Here is a 14,087-nt window from a genome sequence, read left to right as displayed (position 1 = left end):
CCTGAACTGGAATCCATCTTTAACCTGGAGCTTTTCCAGTGAGAGGGGGTGGAAACTCAGAGGGACAAAGGGTTCCTGCCTTATGCAAAAGATATATAAAGGAGTGGAAGAGAACAGAGGAGCCTTCATGAAGAATCCCCTAGCTATCACCTGAGCTGGAACAAGAGCTGTACCAGGGGAAAGAATTGTGCCCAGGCCTGGAAGGTGTCCAGTCTGAGACAGAGAAAAAAAAAAAAAAAAAAAAAAAAAAAAAAAAAAAAAAAAAAACACACCACACACGCTTACTGAAGCATCGGAGGGTGAGATTATCTGTATTTAGTTTGATTATACATAGATTTGTGCATTTTATTTTATTTTGCTTGGTAACTTGCTTTGTTCTGTCTGTTACTACATGGAACCACTTAAATCCTATTGTCTGTATTTAATAAAATCACTTTCTACTTAGTAATTAACTCAGAGTATGTATTAATACCTGGGGGAGCAAACAACTGTGCATATCTCTATCAGTGTTAGAGGGCGAACAATTTATGAGTTTACCCTGTATAAGCTTTATACAGGGTAAAACGGATTTATTTGGGTTTAGACCCCTGTAGACGTCTGGACTTACCCCTGCGGCACCTCCTACTGGTTGCTTCGGGGAATTAGCTCACCAGCCTCTGGAGCGCCCTCTGCAGGCTGGTGATCCGCCTGTCCTCTTCTGGCACCCGTGTCCCTCCCAGGACCCGGTGCCCCTATTACTGGGATGCTGCCCCCTGGCAGTACCCCACAGATCTGGGTCTCCCCTCCCTGGGGAACCCCTACCCACTATCTCCACCTTGCCTCAGTACTAGGCCACTGCCAGTCAGCAACTAGCCCCCGCTCCCTGGGGCAGACTGCAGTATAGGCCACTCATCACTGGCAAGGTGGGTTTGGACCTGCTGCCTTGGACTAGCCCTGGGCTGCCCTCTGCAACCCCCAGTACCCCTTGGCCTAATACTAGGCTGCAGCCTGGGGCTTTCCAGGCTTGAGTTCCCCAGCTCCTCAGCCTTTCCCCAGCCCTGCTCCACTACAGGTACTCTGTGTCTAGCTCCCTGCAGCCAGGCCCTTCTCTCCCTGAACGCAGAGAGAGACTGCTGAGCTCCTAGCTCCCAGCCTCTTTATACAGACCAGCTGAAGCCTGACTGGGGCATGGCCCCAGCTGCAGCCACTTCCCCCAATCAGCTCAGCCTTCACGCTGCCTGCTCCCTGGGCTATCTCAATGCTTCCATCTTATGGGCCTGGAGTGCCTTCAAGACCATGACTTGGTCCCCTACTTTGAAGGAATGCTCGCTGGCATGTTTATCATACCAGGATTTTTGCTCTTCCTGAGCATCTTTTAAGTTCTCTAGCAAGGGTTAAAGAGTTTCAGAAGGTGTTTTGTCAGGTTGCTTACAAAGTCTAGAATGTTAGTTCCTGGAGAAGGCTTAAACCCCTCCCATTGCTGCTTCACCAACTGTAATGGCCCCTTAACCTCACAGCCATACACAAGTTCAAATGGTGAAAACCCTAAACTGTAGGCCTAACCCTAAACTTAACCCTGTAGGCAAAAAGCAACTGCTGCAACATTAGGTCCCAATCATTGGAGTGCTCATTTATGAATTTATGTATCATGGCCCCCAAAGTGCCATTAAACTTCTCCACCAGGCCATTTGTTTGATGGTGGTAAGGGGTGGCAACCAAGTGGTTCACCCCATGAGCTTCCCACAGGCTTTTCATGGTCCCTGCCAGGAAATTAGTTCCCGAATCTGTAAGGATGTCAGAGGGCCAACCTACCCTGGCAAAAATGTCTGTTAATGCCTGGCACACACTTTTAGCAGTGGTGTTGCTTAAAGCTACTGCTTCCGGCCATCGGGTGGCAAAATCCATGAAAGTCAGTATGTACTGCTTTCCTCTAGGTGTCTTTTTTGGAAAAGGACCCAGAATATCCACAGCTACTCCCTGAAATGGAACCTCAATTATGGGGAGTGGCTGGAGAGGGGCTTTGACCTGGTCTTGGGGGTTCCCCCCCCCCCACTCTTTAGCACACCTCACAAGACCGGACATAAGTAGAAACGTCTTTGCCCATTCCCTCTCAGTGGAAGGACTTCCCCAAACTGTCTTTGGTCCTGTTCACCCCAGCATGGCCACTAGGATGATCATGAGCTAAGCTCAAGAGCTTTACCTGGTAAATTAGTTGCCACTACCAACTGTTTTTGAGGATGCCAGTCTTCCTGGTGTTCACCAGAAAGAGTTTCCTTGTATAAAAGTCCTCCTTCTACAACAAACTGGGATCAATTAGAAGAGCTGAGAGGCGGTGGGGTGCTCCGTGCCGCCGCCCAAGCTCCCTGGAGGCTGTCATCTGCTTCCTGCTTGGCCTAGAACTGTTCCCTTGATGCTGGAGACATCAGTTCCTCATTGAATTGTGGACTTGGTCCCTCTGGAAGCGATGTAAGTGATGGGGCTGTTTCCACTGACTGTGAACTGCTCTCCGCTGGTGCACTATGTTGTATTTCAGGCTCCTGCGGAGCCTCTTGCATAGGTTTATCTACTGCTGCCAGTGCAAGCTCGCTGGTGCCCTCTGGTGTTAGAGTTGCAGACTGGGTTGCAAGCACTGGATTCAGTGCTGGCAATGGTTCTGGTGCTGGTTGCTCCGCCAGTTCTGGTTCTGGGACTGGCTCTGTCTGGGTCTGACTGGATCTGGGATCTTCTTTCCCCATTGGTCCTTCTGGTCAGGTGCCAAACAGCTTATCTGAGCTTCTTAACCCTTTACAGGTAAAGAGAGATTTTATGCTACCCTTAGCTGTATATTTATGACTACTTGTATTAGGTTAATTGAAAAAGACTATTTCTTTTGTTTACAGTGCAAATATCTGTAATAAAAATATAAAGCAAGCACTGTACAATTTGTATTCTGTGTTGTCATTAGGGCTGTCAAGCTATAAAGAAATTAACTGCAATTATTGTGCAATTAAAAAAATTAATCACAATTAATCGCACTGTTAACCAATACTACAATACCATTTATTTAAATATTTTTGGATGTTTTCTACATTTTCAAATATATTAATTTCAATTACAAACACAGAATACAAAGTGTACAATGCTCACTTTATATTTATTTTTGATTACAATATTTGCACTGTAAAGAAACCAAAGAAATAGTATTTTTCAATTCACCTAATACAAGTACTGTAGTGCAATCTCTATCATGAAAGTTGAACTTACAAATGTAGAATTATGTACAAAAACTGCATTAAAAATAAAACAATGTAACATTAGAGTTTGCAAGTCCACTCAGTCCTACTTCAGCCAATCGCTCAAACAAGTTTGTTTACATATTCAGGAGATAATGCTGCCCGCTTCTTGTTTACAATGTCACCTGAAAGTGAGAACAGGCGTTCTCATGCACTGTTGTAGTCGGTGTCGCAAGATATTTACATGCCAGATGTGCTAAAGGTTCATATCTCCCTTCATGATTCAACCACCATTACAGGGGACATGCATCCATGCTGATGATGGGTTCTGCTCGATAACAATCCACAGCAATGCGGACCGACGCAGGTTCATTTTCATTATGTGAGTCAAATAACACCAGCAGAAGGTTGATTTTCTTTTTTGGTGGTTCAGGTTCCGTACTTTGCGGATGATACCAAGCTGGGAGGGGTTTCAAGTGCTTTGGAGGAAAGGATTAAAACTCAAAATGATCTGGACAAACTGGAGAAATGGTCTGAAGTAAATAGAATGAAATTCAATAAGGACAAATGCAAAGTACTCCACCTAGGAAGGAACAATCAGTTGCACACATACAAAATGGGAAATGACTGGCTAGGTAGGAGTACCACGGAAAGGGATCAGGGGGCCATAGTGTATCACAAGCTAAATATGAGTCAGTGTAACACTGTTGAAAAAAAAAAAAACTCCAAAAAAAACCACCACAAACATCATTCTGGGATGTATTAACAGGAGTGTTGTAAGCAAGACATGAGAAGTAATTCTTCTGCTATACTCCGTGCTGATTAGGTCTCAACTGGAGTATTGTGACCAGTTTTGGGCACCACATTTCAGGAAAGATGTGGACAAATTGGAGAAAGTCCAGAGAAGAGCAACAAAACTGATTAAAAGTCTAGAAAACGAACTTATGAGGGAAGATTGAAAAAATTGGGTTTGTTTAGTCTGGAGAAGAGAAGACTGAGACTGGACATAACAGGTTTCAAGTACATAAAAGGTTGTTACAAGGAGGGAGGAAAAATTGTTGTTCTTAACCTCTGAGAATAGGACAAAAAGCAATAGGCTTAAATTGCAGCAAGGGCGGTTTAGGTTGGACATTAGGAAAAACTTCAACTGTCAGAGTTGTTAAGCACTGGCTAAATTACCTAGAGAGGTTGTGGAGTCTCCATCATTGGGGATTTTTAAGAGCAGATTGGACAAACACCTGTCAGGGATGGTCTAAGAGATAATACTTAGTCCTGCCTTGAGTACAGGGGACTGGACTAGATGACCTCTCAAGGTCTAGGATTCTATTATTCTAGATTCCTCAGACTGTTGCTCTTTTAAGACTTCTGAAAGCATGCGCCACACCTCATCCCTCTCAGATTTTGGAAGGTACTTCAGATTCTTAAACCTTGGGTCCAGTGCTGTGGTTATCATTAGAAATCTCACATTGGAACCTTCTTTGTATTTTGTGAAATCTGCAGTGACTGTGTTCTTAAAATGAACAAGATGTTCTGGTTCATCATCCGAGACTGCTATAACATGAAATATATGGCAAAATGTGGGTAAAACAGAGCAGGGGACATACAATTCTCCCTCAAGAAATTCAGTCACAAATTTAATTAATGCATTTTTTTAACGAGTGTCATTGTAAATAAGAAGAGGGCAGCATTATATCCTGTAAATGTAAACAAAACTTACTTGTCTTAGTGACTGGCTGAACAAGAAGTAGGACTGGGTGGACTTGTAGGCTCTGAAGTTTTACATTGTTTTGTTTTTGAGTGCAGTTATAACACAAAAAAATCCACATTTGTAAGTTGCACTTGCACGACAAAGAAATTGCACTACAGTACTTGTATCAGGTGAACTGAAAAATACTATTTCTTTTGTTAATCATTTTTACAGTGCAAATATTTGTAATAAAAAATATATACTGATTTCAATTACAACACAGAATACAATATATATGAAAATGTAGAAAAACATCCAAAATATTTAATTTCAATTGGTATTCTATTGTTTAACAGTGCAATTAATCGTGATTAATTTTTTTTAGTTAATTGCATGATTAACTGCAATTAATCGATCGCCCTAGTTGTAATTGAAATCAATATATTTGAAAATGTAGAAAACCTCAAAAATATTGAAATAAATGGTATTCTATTATTGTTTAACAGCACAATTGATTGCATGTTTAATCTCAATTGTTTTAATCACATGATTAATCACACAAGTTTTTAATCGCTTGATAGCCCTAATAAATAAATAAGCCCTGTCATTTGTGATTGTTTGCTCTTTTATTCTTCTGAATGTTCCATCTTTTTTCCCTATTTTTATTTGCATCTATTTTGTCCGAGATTTTCTATAAACCTCTTTCCATTACTCTGCATTTTTTCCTCATTTGTGTATAATTTTGTTTCATTCTGCTCTTTTTTTATATCTATTTTAGTTACCTTTTCTTTTTCATTCTCTCCATTCTTGTCATTACACTATTTTTGGTATCTGTACTTTACCTACCAAGTTTTTCTGCTTCTATTTCCCATTTCCTTTATTGGTTTTATTACCTTGATCTGTCTACTCTTACTTTGTTTTTTTTCCTCTGCTACGTGTTTCTCTTTTGCTTCCTACTCTTTATTTGCTGGGCTGGCTTTTTGCTTTGCCTTCCCTTTAGTTTTGTATATATCACCAGTGTGGGGAGTTGCTTTTTTGGACATTAACAGAAATATTGCAGAAGATTTTTATTCCCATGATTTTGATTAAAATATCCTGCTTTTTTGCATATTCCCCTAAAGTCAATGACAATTTCAGCTGCCCAAGGAATGCAGGATCAGCACCCTTACTCATCATGGTTTAGATCAAGATGATAAAACTGTGAAACTTTTGAGATACATGAAAATGTGTGCATTCGGGCTGTTTGAATACTTGCAAATAACACTTATGATGCATGGGTACAAACACAGAAAGAGATTTGAGACTGAGAATAATTTTGTGCACCTTAAATAATGATAAGAGGCAAGACCGCTAACCAGGACTGACCGTAGGCCCCACAGCACATGTTATATCAAAAAGAAAACACCACACATTGAAAAAAATATTTTAAATGTGGTTGGTTGTTGCAACATTTTGCAATTGTACTTTTAATTATTTTTTTTTTAAATTGACATGGTCTTCCTTGCATTTCTTTATTACCTTGACTCAGTATTTTCCCTTCTTCTACAATATCTTATTAGTGTTTCCTCTATCTTTTTCAGTCTATTTTCCCTCACTATCCTTTCCATATAGTGTGATAATTGTTCTTTCCTTCTCTTCCCCTTCATCTTTCTTTTGTTCCATTATCTTCCTTCTTCCCTTAATATCTCAATCTCTCACTAATTTCTCCATTCCCAGTTTCTCTACCTTCATCTGCTCCCAAACACATACTTCTATTTCCACCACCAAAAGTTCTCACACATGGATGCTTCTTCCCCAGCCACAAAAAAACCAAACACACACACATACACTCTTCTGCCTTTCACCTCCAAATTCTCTCTCTCAACCCCAGAACTGAAGCAAATACAGAAACATGCAGTCTCCACCAAGATCTGATCCCATTTTCAGGTTCCAGAAATCCCCTCACAATCCTACCTGCAGGCTCCCCCCCAAACCCAGGCCCCAGGGGATTTGTTATACAAGCTCCTCCCAAAACTTCACACACACATGCAACCTTTCCTCCCCCAACATAAGCAGCCTCACCTCTTCCCAGGGTCTATCTCTGTCTTAGGGTTGGCAGGTGTCCGGTGCTGATGGGGCCATTAAAAGTCCAGTTGGGGCAGGGCTGGCAGGTTCCCTACCTGGCTCACTTTCTATAATTTTAGAGATCCTCTTTAAAAAAAAGAAAACAGTAATACGTTTGCCCATTTCCAGTACTCTGTGTTCATCCATGAAGTCTTGAAGATAATCAGTAGTATTTCCAAGATTTTCAGCTAGCTCCTTAAACATCCTAATGCATTTCATCAGGCCCTGCTGATTTGAATACATCTAAACTTAACTAAATATTCTTTAACCTGTTCTTTCCCTATTTTGGCTTGCATTCCTTTTCCCTTGCTGTTAATATTAATTGTGTTGAGTATCTGGTCACCATAACCTTTTCTATGGAAGACTGAAGCAAAATAGGCATTGAACACCTTAGTGTTCTTGATGTTATCTGTTCTTAGCTTTCCTTCCCTGCTAAGTGGAAGCCCTATACTTTCTTTCATCTTTCTCATATTCCTAATGTATTTAAAGAATCTCTTCTTATTGCATCTTGTGCCTTAGCACACGAATATAGGGACAAAAATCAGGCTATTTTTTTATACTCTTCCTTAGCAATTTGTCTATGTTGCCACTTCTTATAGGATTCCTTTTTGATTTTTAGGTCATATTGGCCTTTTACTATTCTTCCTATCTTTATTTTGCTTCGGGTTAATTTGATGTTGCACTTTTAATATTTTCTTTGAAGAACTGCCAGCTCTCCTGAACTCTTTTTTCCCTTAGATTTTCTTGACATGGGACCTTACATGCCAGTGCTCTGAGGACAGTGGAACAAGCCAGGACATCCGGAACAAAATCAATAAAGCCAGGAACACCTTTAGGAGCTTAAATACAGTCTGGAAATAATCAAAACACAACACCAAAACCAAACTCAAGATTTATCAGAGCTACATACTTTCAACACTACTTTATAGTGCAGAATGCTGGGGAATAAGAAAGTATGACATGTCCAAACTATTTTCATTCCATACAAGCTGCCTTAGAAAAATCCTCCATATCTTTTGACCCAGAACAATCTCAAACCAAGATCTATTGACACAGTGCAGCCAAGAGGATCTGAGCACCATCATTGCCAGGAGGTGTTGGAGATGGATCAGTCATGTGCTTTGGATGGAAACTGATTCCATCACGAGAGTAGCAATAAGATGGACACCTCAAGGCAAGCGAAAACGAGGCCGCCCAAAAACAACATGGCGAAGAGCTGTGGAAGCCGAGCTGAAAAACCTGGGGCACAGTTGGGGAAACCATTGAAAGACTTGCCAGAAACAAACAGGAATGAAGGAGCTTAGTCACTGCCCTAAACACCAGAGGCATAATAGGAACATGATCCTTATTCTGCTGCTCTCACTCCTTCCTTTCCTTAGAATCATGAGTTCTGTCATTTCATGATCTCACCCAAATTGCCTTCAACCTTCAGATTATGAACAATTCCTCCCTGTTGGTCAGAATCAAATATAAATGACTGTTCCCCTGGTTACTTCCTCCACCTTCTGAAACAAAGTTGTCCCCAATATACTCTAAGAACTTATGGTAAAACACAAAATGTCCAATATTACTTTTCCAACTGATGTCTGTGTAGTTAAGTCCCTCATTACTAGCTGAGGTATGTGTTTTGGACATGAGACAGTGAGATGAATTCTTATTCCCTCCTACTCCTCTGTGCAGCTGCATTAGTGGTGTAAATAGGTTTTAATCCCCAAATACACATAATTGATTGTCTTAATACAAACAAATGCTTTTGTATAAACTCATAAATGTTACTCCTCTGGTCACATGCAGGTGCTGAAGAGAATCATATTTGTTTTATTACTTTTAGAGGAGACTTATTGCTTGAAAATAAAATTCTTCTCTTTTACTTGTATTGCTTTTGTAATCACTGCTCCAACACAGCATATGAAACATTGCAGACTTCTTGTTAGTACTGGCAATCTAAAATAGGTAGATTAATGCCTAGCCAAATTAAAATACAAAGGAATAGAAATCCAGCCTATTAGGTGTAGAAGTTGTATTAAGAGGATTTCATACACCTCAGGAAAAAATAGCCAACAAAATCCAAATTGAGATTGCATTATTTTATGTGAAAAGTTGCTAATCTATTCTACAAGTGAAACAAATGTTACAATCATTTAACTTTTTTCTGCTGTAGTGTGAATAGCTTCCAAGGAATATGCTTATTAATTAAATTATTTCTTTATGGGGAGGTAGAACTGCTGTTCCCGGGGCGGGGGGGGAGAAATCTATCGTTTTCTTCATCAGTGGGAATTCAATTTATTTTTAGAAAAAATAATGTTTATAATTGCACCTCTCACCTAGAAAAATGCCATAGGGCTTCAAAAGCTCTTAAAGAGCAGGAAATGAGTTGCCTACCTCAGAAATGTAGGCACCTTTAAGCAGGGTGAGCCTTAGAATTTTGGCTAGGGGTAGTTCATTGGTGGTTCATTGCCCCACATCCACACATACAAAGTAAAAGAAGAGACTCCATGGCCCTGGGTTTCATGGGTCCCAAACCCAGCTCGGAGTAGCTGTATGGTGGAAAAGGAGAAACCTGAAATTGTTTAGGAAAAACCATTCAACACAAATTAGTGACTTGTTTACATCAGAAGGTTCTCTGCAACAAAAAAGACTAGAAACTTTTTTGTTTTAATTGAGCAGTAGTTAAAATTGACATTTAAAGGGTCCCTGTGGCAGGGCAACGACTCACCGATGCAGCGCCTCCTGCTGGTTGTCCAGGGAATTAGCTCTTCAGCCTCCAGCACGCCCTCTACAGGCCAGTGTCTCGCCTGCCGCTGGCCCTGTGTCCTTCCCAGATCCTGGTGCCCTTTGCCCAGGGGTTCTGCCCACCGCAGTACCCCCTCACTCTGGGTCTCCCCTCCCAGGGAAACCCCAACCCCCTATCCCCACCTCGCCTCAGTGACTACTGCCAGTCATCGTCTAGCCCCCGCTCCCTGGGGCAGATTGTAAACCACTCATCATCGGCAAGGGGGGGTTGGACAAGCTGCCTCTGCTTATCTCTGGGCTGCCTCTCTGCAGCCCCAGTACCCTTTGTGGGCCCTTAACTCAGCCTGCAGCTTTGCTAGGCTAGAGCTCCCCAGCTCCCTCTGCCCTTCCCCAACACTGCTCCACCCTATGTACCCTCCTCAGCTTCCCAGGCAGCCAGGTCCTTCGCTCTCTGAGAAGCTAGAGAGAGTGTATCCTAGCTTCTAGTCCACTGCCCTCTTATAAGGGCCAGCTGGGCCCTGATTAAGCTGGCCACAGCTGTGGCTGTTTTCCCCATCAGCCTACCTTTTCCAGCTGCAGCCCTCTCCAGGGCTGTTTTAACTCCTTCAGGGCTGGAGCGGGATGACCACCCCGCTACTGTCCCATTCAGGGGGAACACAGTGGCAGACTTTGTGTTCCAAACACAAACCATACCGCTAAGGTGAAGTGCTTCAGCAAGATAACAGCATGTGCAGTGGTAATGGAACAATTTGTATAGTGGGGGTGCTGAGAGCCATTGAACCAAACTGTAAACCCTGTATATGACGGAAATCACTTCAAGCCAGGGAGTGCTGTCGCACCCTCAGCTCCCTAGTTCCAGTGCCTATGAGCATGTGTCACAGTGACTGTCCCACTGGAAATACATAAAGAGAAGATTAGACAGGCAGAAAGTGAAGAGTTGAAACAGCAGACAGCGGATAGAATTTAGGTTTGCAGAATGTTATTAACACAAAATGAGATTTGGCTGGGACACCAGGGCTAAACAATCCTGCTCTTGCAAAAAGGGCTGTGGAATCTTGAATTACCATCTGAAATTTAAAATTAGAGTTGGACAACATTTTTTGTTCACAAAACTCTATTTTTCAGAAATGTACATTTTCACAAAGACATCTTGTCTTTCTCAAAAAATTCCATTGTTTGAAACAGAAATGAAGACAATTTTGAATTTTTTCCAATCTGGCATCCACCCTGGATAGTGAGGTCAAAATCTGTTTTGGGTTTCTTCCAAAAACTTGCACCACTTGGAGCACAATTCTCCCTTCTTCTCAGCATATGCACAACGTGCCTTAGGTGGTACGTGACCAGGATTCATCACTGGATTTGGTCTGCTGGTTGGATCATTAGCTCGGACTGGGTACTGACCGGGAGTGTGACGTGAACGCTGATCCATGCCCTCCCCCTCCCCCCAATTCCCCCTATGCTGCTGGAGTACTGCTTCAGGATTAACTCAGTGGAAAAAGTTCAACTCTTCAATTACCAACACTGCTTCCTGTAGCACCTGCGTTTTCTTTGGAGGTCTCCCATGCAAATACTGAGTAGAACCAACTACATCTGTCTAAACTGATAAAATCAACCCTAAGGTGATATTGCTGAATCAACAATACTTCCTGTTCATCAAAGATAATTCCTAAGAACTTAACATCTCTCCCTCTCATCATTTCATCAAGAAAAATCAGTCATTACAGTTTACAGCAATATTACAAAATAATAATTTTATTCAAGATAGTTGACTGGAGAAATTATTTTTGCTTATATTATTTGGACTTAAATACTTAGATAGAAAGACCAGATTTCACTGTTAATGTTCCACAAAACAGTTGATGAATCACAACTGTTTTATGCAGCTTTAACTTACTACTTTAAAAAAAGTCTGCAGCTCATTGTAATTACTCTGAAAACTATCATAACTGGGGAGAACAAAAAGTAAACAAAAAAGATTTGAATACATCTGAATTGTTCTTCGGTAAGAAAACACAAAATATATGCTAATAAATGAGCAACCCTAAAGTAAATCGTACATCACTATCACATCTATGTAACTGCACCTAATCTTCCATTGATCTTTGTACAGAACTCTCATTGCCTAAACAGCAAGGGCAGTAAAATTCTCTAAGGAGGTATATACTATTTCACACAAGAGTTTAAGACAAACACAGACAGAAGACAAGTGCTGATTTAGTAACAGAATATTTTTACAGCAAAGAAAGTCACAAATTGGCAGCAGTAAAGGCTTCATTTTGGTTTTTTTACCAATGCAAATAAATGCTTCATGGAACAGGTAGTCAAGTGCCAGCAATATCTTTCTTTTGAAAAATGTTATCTTCACTTAGATCTTCTTCAGTAGAATATCACCAGTCAATCATAAAGCTGTGCTGTTCTAACCAAATACTTTTACCATTACACAACACTATGTGAATGATACTAAACTATAGTAAAGGCCTGATCCTGTAAACAAAGCAGAGATTTTTCTACCACAAAGAGACCCCATTGGTTCTGTTTCAATTAGGAAATGTTTGAAAATGTGAGTTCAAACATAGGCTATTCTTCTAAAATAGAAAGGGCTATAGGTATGCTCAATTGAGTTTTCAGAATTGGGCCCGTCATTATTAAGACAGCAGGCTCATAGTCACAGTATCCCGGAGGTTATTAATTTATCATCAGGTCAGCATCTCACGACCTGCTGCTCAGAGATTAGCAGCTTTCTTTCAGTTTAGTAAATTAATTGGGGGTAAGTACACACTAGTAGTGAACTTCAAGGTGTTTCCAATAAGAAATGCAAAGTTTACTCACCCTATCAGAATGTTGGCCACACCACACGTTTAGCAGCTCATTAATGCCAGCTAAATTCATCTAAACTGCCTAGTCCAGACTGTTTGTTTTTCTTTTGTCAAATCTTGGGGAGTTTTGCTTCACTTTTCAAATATATTTCTGTTTTTCATGATAAAAAAACACAAAATTCCAACAAAATCTGTAGAATCGCTCTATATTCCTGTTCTGCTTTAAAGCTTGATAAGACTTTTCAATGAGTATTTAGGTGGCACATGATATCGCCACAAAACATTTGCATTCATATTATATCAAATACACAAGATTAAAAAACAACAGGACTGACTTACTAAGCAGACAAGTACCAGCATGTGGATGAAGTTTAAGGATGGTGCAGATTTACAAGCAGAGTTCAACATGAAAAGCAACCTTTTTTAAAAAAGAAATGGTTCTGCCTCCATCTCTGCAATCTTCCTCCAACTCCTACTCCTCCCTCCTACTGTGTATGGTGCTCCCAAACTGACCTCTCTTCTAAACATCCTCCTCCTGTATCCTCCTCTCATCCTTGACTTTGTGTTTTTTCCCCTTGCTGCTCCATATTCCCTCTTAGTTATCCTGAATTTACTTATTGATTTGACTGGAGTTACTCCTGATTAATATCAGTGTAATTGTAAAACTGGTGTAAGTGAAGTCAAAATCCAGCTGCCTGTTACTACCACATAAATAGGGCCCTACCAAATTCACAGCCAAAAAAATGCATCACAGACCGTGAAATCTGGTCTCCCCAATAAAATCTGGTCTTTTATGTGCTTTTACTCAATACTATACAGATTTCACAGTGGTGACCAGCGTTTCTCAAATTGGAGGTCCTGATCCAAAAGGGATTTGTAGGGGTGTCGCAAGGCTATTTTAGGGGAATCATGGTATTGCCACCCTTATTTCTGTGCTGCCTTCAGAAATGGGTGACCGGAGAGCGGTAGCTCTTGGCCAGGAACCCAGCTCTGAGTGCAGCAGCACAGAAGTAAGGGTGGCAATACCATACCATGCCTGCCTTACTTCTGTGTTGCTGCTGGCAGCAGCTCTGCCTTCAGAGCTGGGTTCCCGGCCAGCAGCTGCCGCTCTCCAGCCTCCCAGCTCACCACCCCCCAAAATATTTCTGTATCAAAAGCAAAACCCAGTAAACCTATTCAAAATGAAATCCTATTCGGCTTTTATAAGAGGGCTTGAGTTCTCATGTCATCAACTTTTTTTTTTTAAGATAAAATACTCACCTATTAATCTTTTTAGCTTCTTTGTGCTATCTTGCATTTCTAGTGAAATAACCCCTTGATTTTAATTCACCAAAGCAAATCTTCTCTTCTAGTGATTGTGCCTTACATTTGCTCAAGGCTAACAATTACCTGTAAAATGAAACGTATGCTTTACCCAAAAACTGTAATAGTTTTATACGTGTTGCAAATAAAAATGTGACTCTGCAGACTGAATATCAGGCATGGAGTCCCTGATTGGCTGCTGTTCGTAAATGCCTGGTGCTGAGGAACATAGGCACTGCCACACTGCCTTAGATC

General features: G+C 41.1%; 1 long non-coding RNA gene across 1 annotated transcript in view; it reads right to left on the bottom strand.

The window, feature by feature from the left end:
• Positions 1 to 10,258, bottom strand: part of LOC122172660 (uncharacterized) — a 41,858-nt gene extending 31,600 nt beyond the window's left edge. The window contains exon 1 of the long non-coding RNA XR_006173163.2: positions 9,698 to 10,258. This is a non-coding gene — a long non-coding RNA (uncharacterized LOC122172660). The remainder of the gene's footprint in view (positions 1 to 9,697) is intronic.
• Between the last annotated feature and the right edge of the window lie 3,829 nt (positions 10,259 to 14,087).

The sequence above is a fragment of the Chrysemys picta genome, chromosome 2, assembly GCF_011386835.1.
Source record: "Chrysemys picta bellii isolate R12L10 chromosome 2, ASM1138683v2, whole genome shotgun sequence".
Lineage (NCBI taxonomy): Eukaryota > Metazoa > Chordata > Testudines > Emydidae > Chrysemys > Chrysemys picta.
Note: the sequence above shows the minus strand (reverse complement) of the source record. Positions and strands in the feature narration are given on the sequence as shown.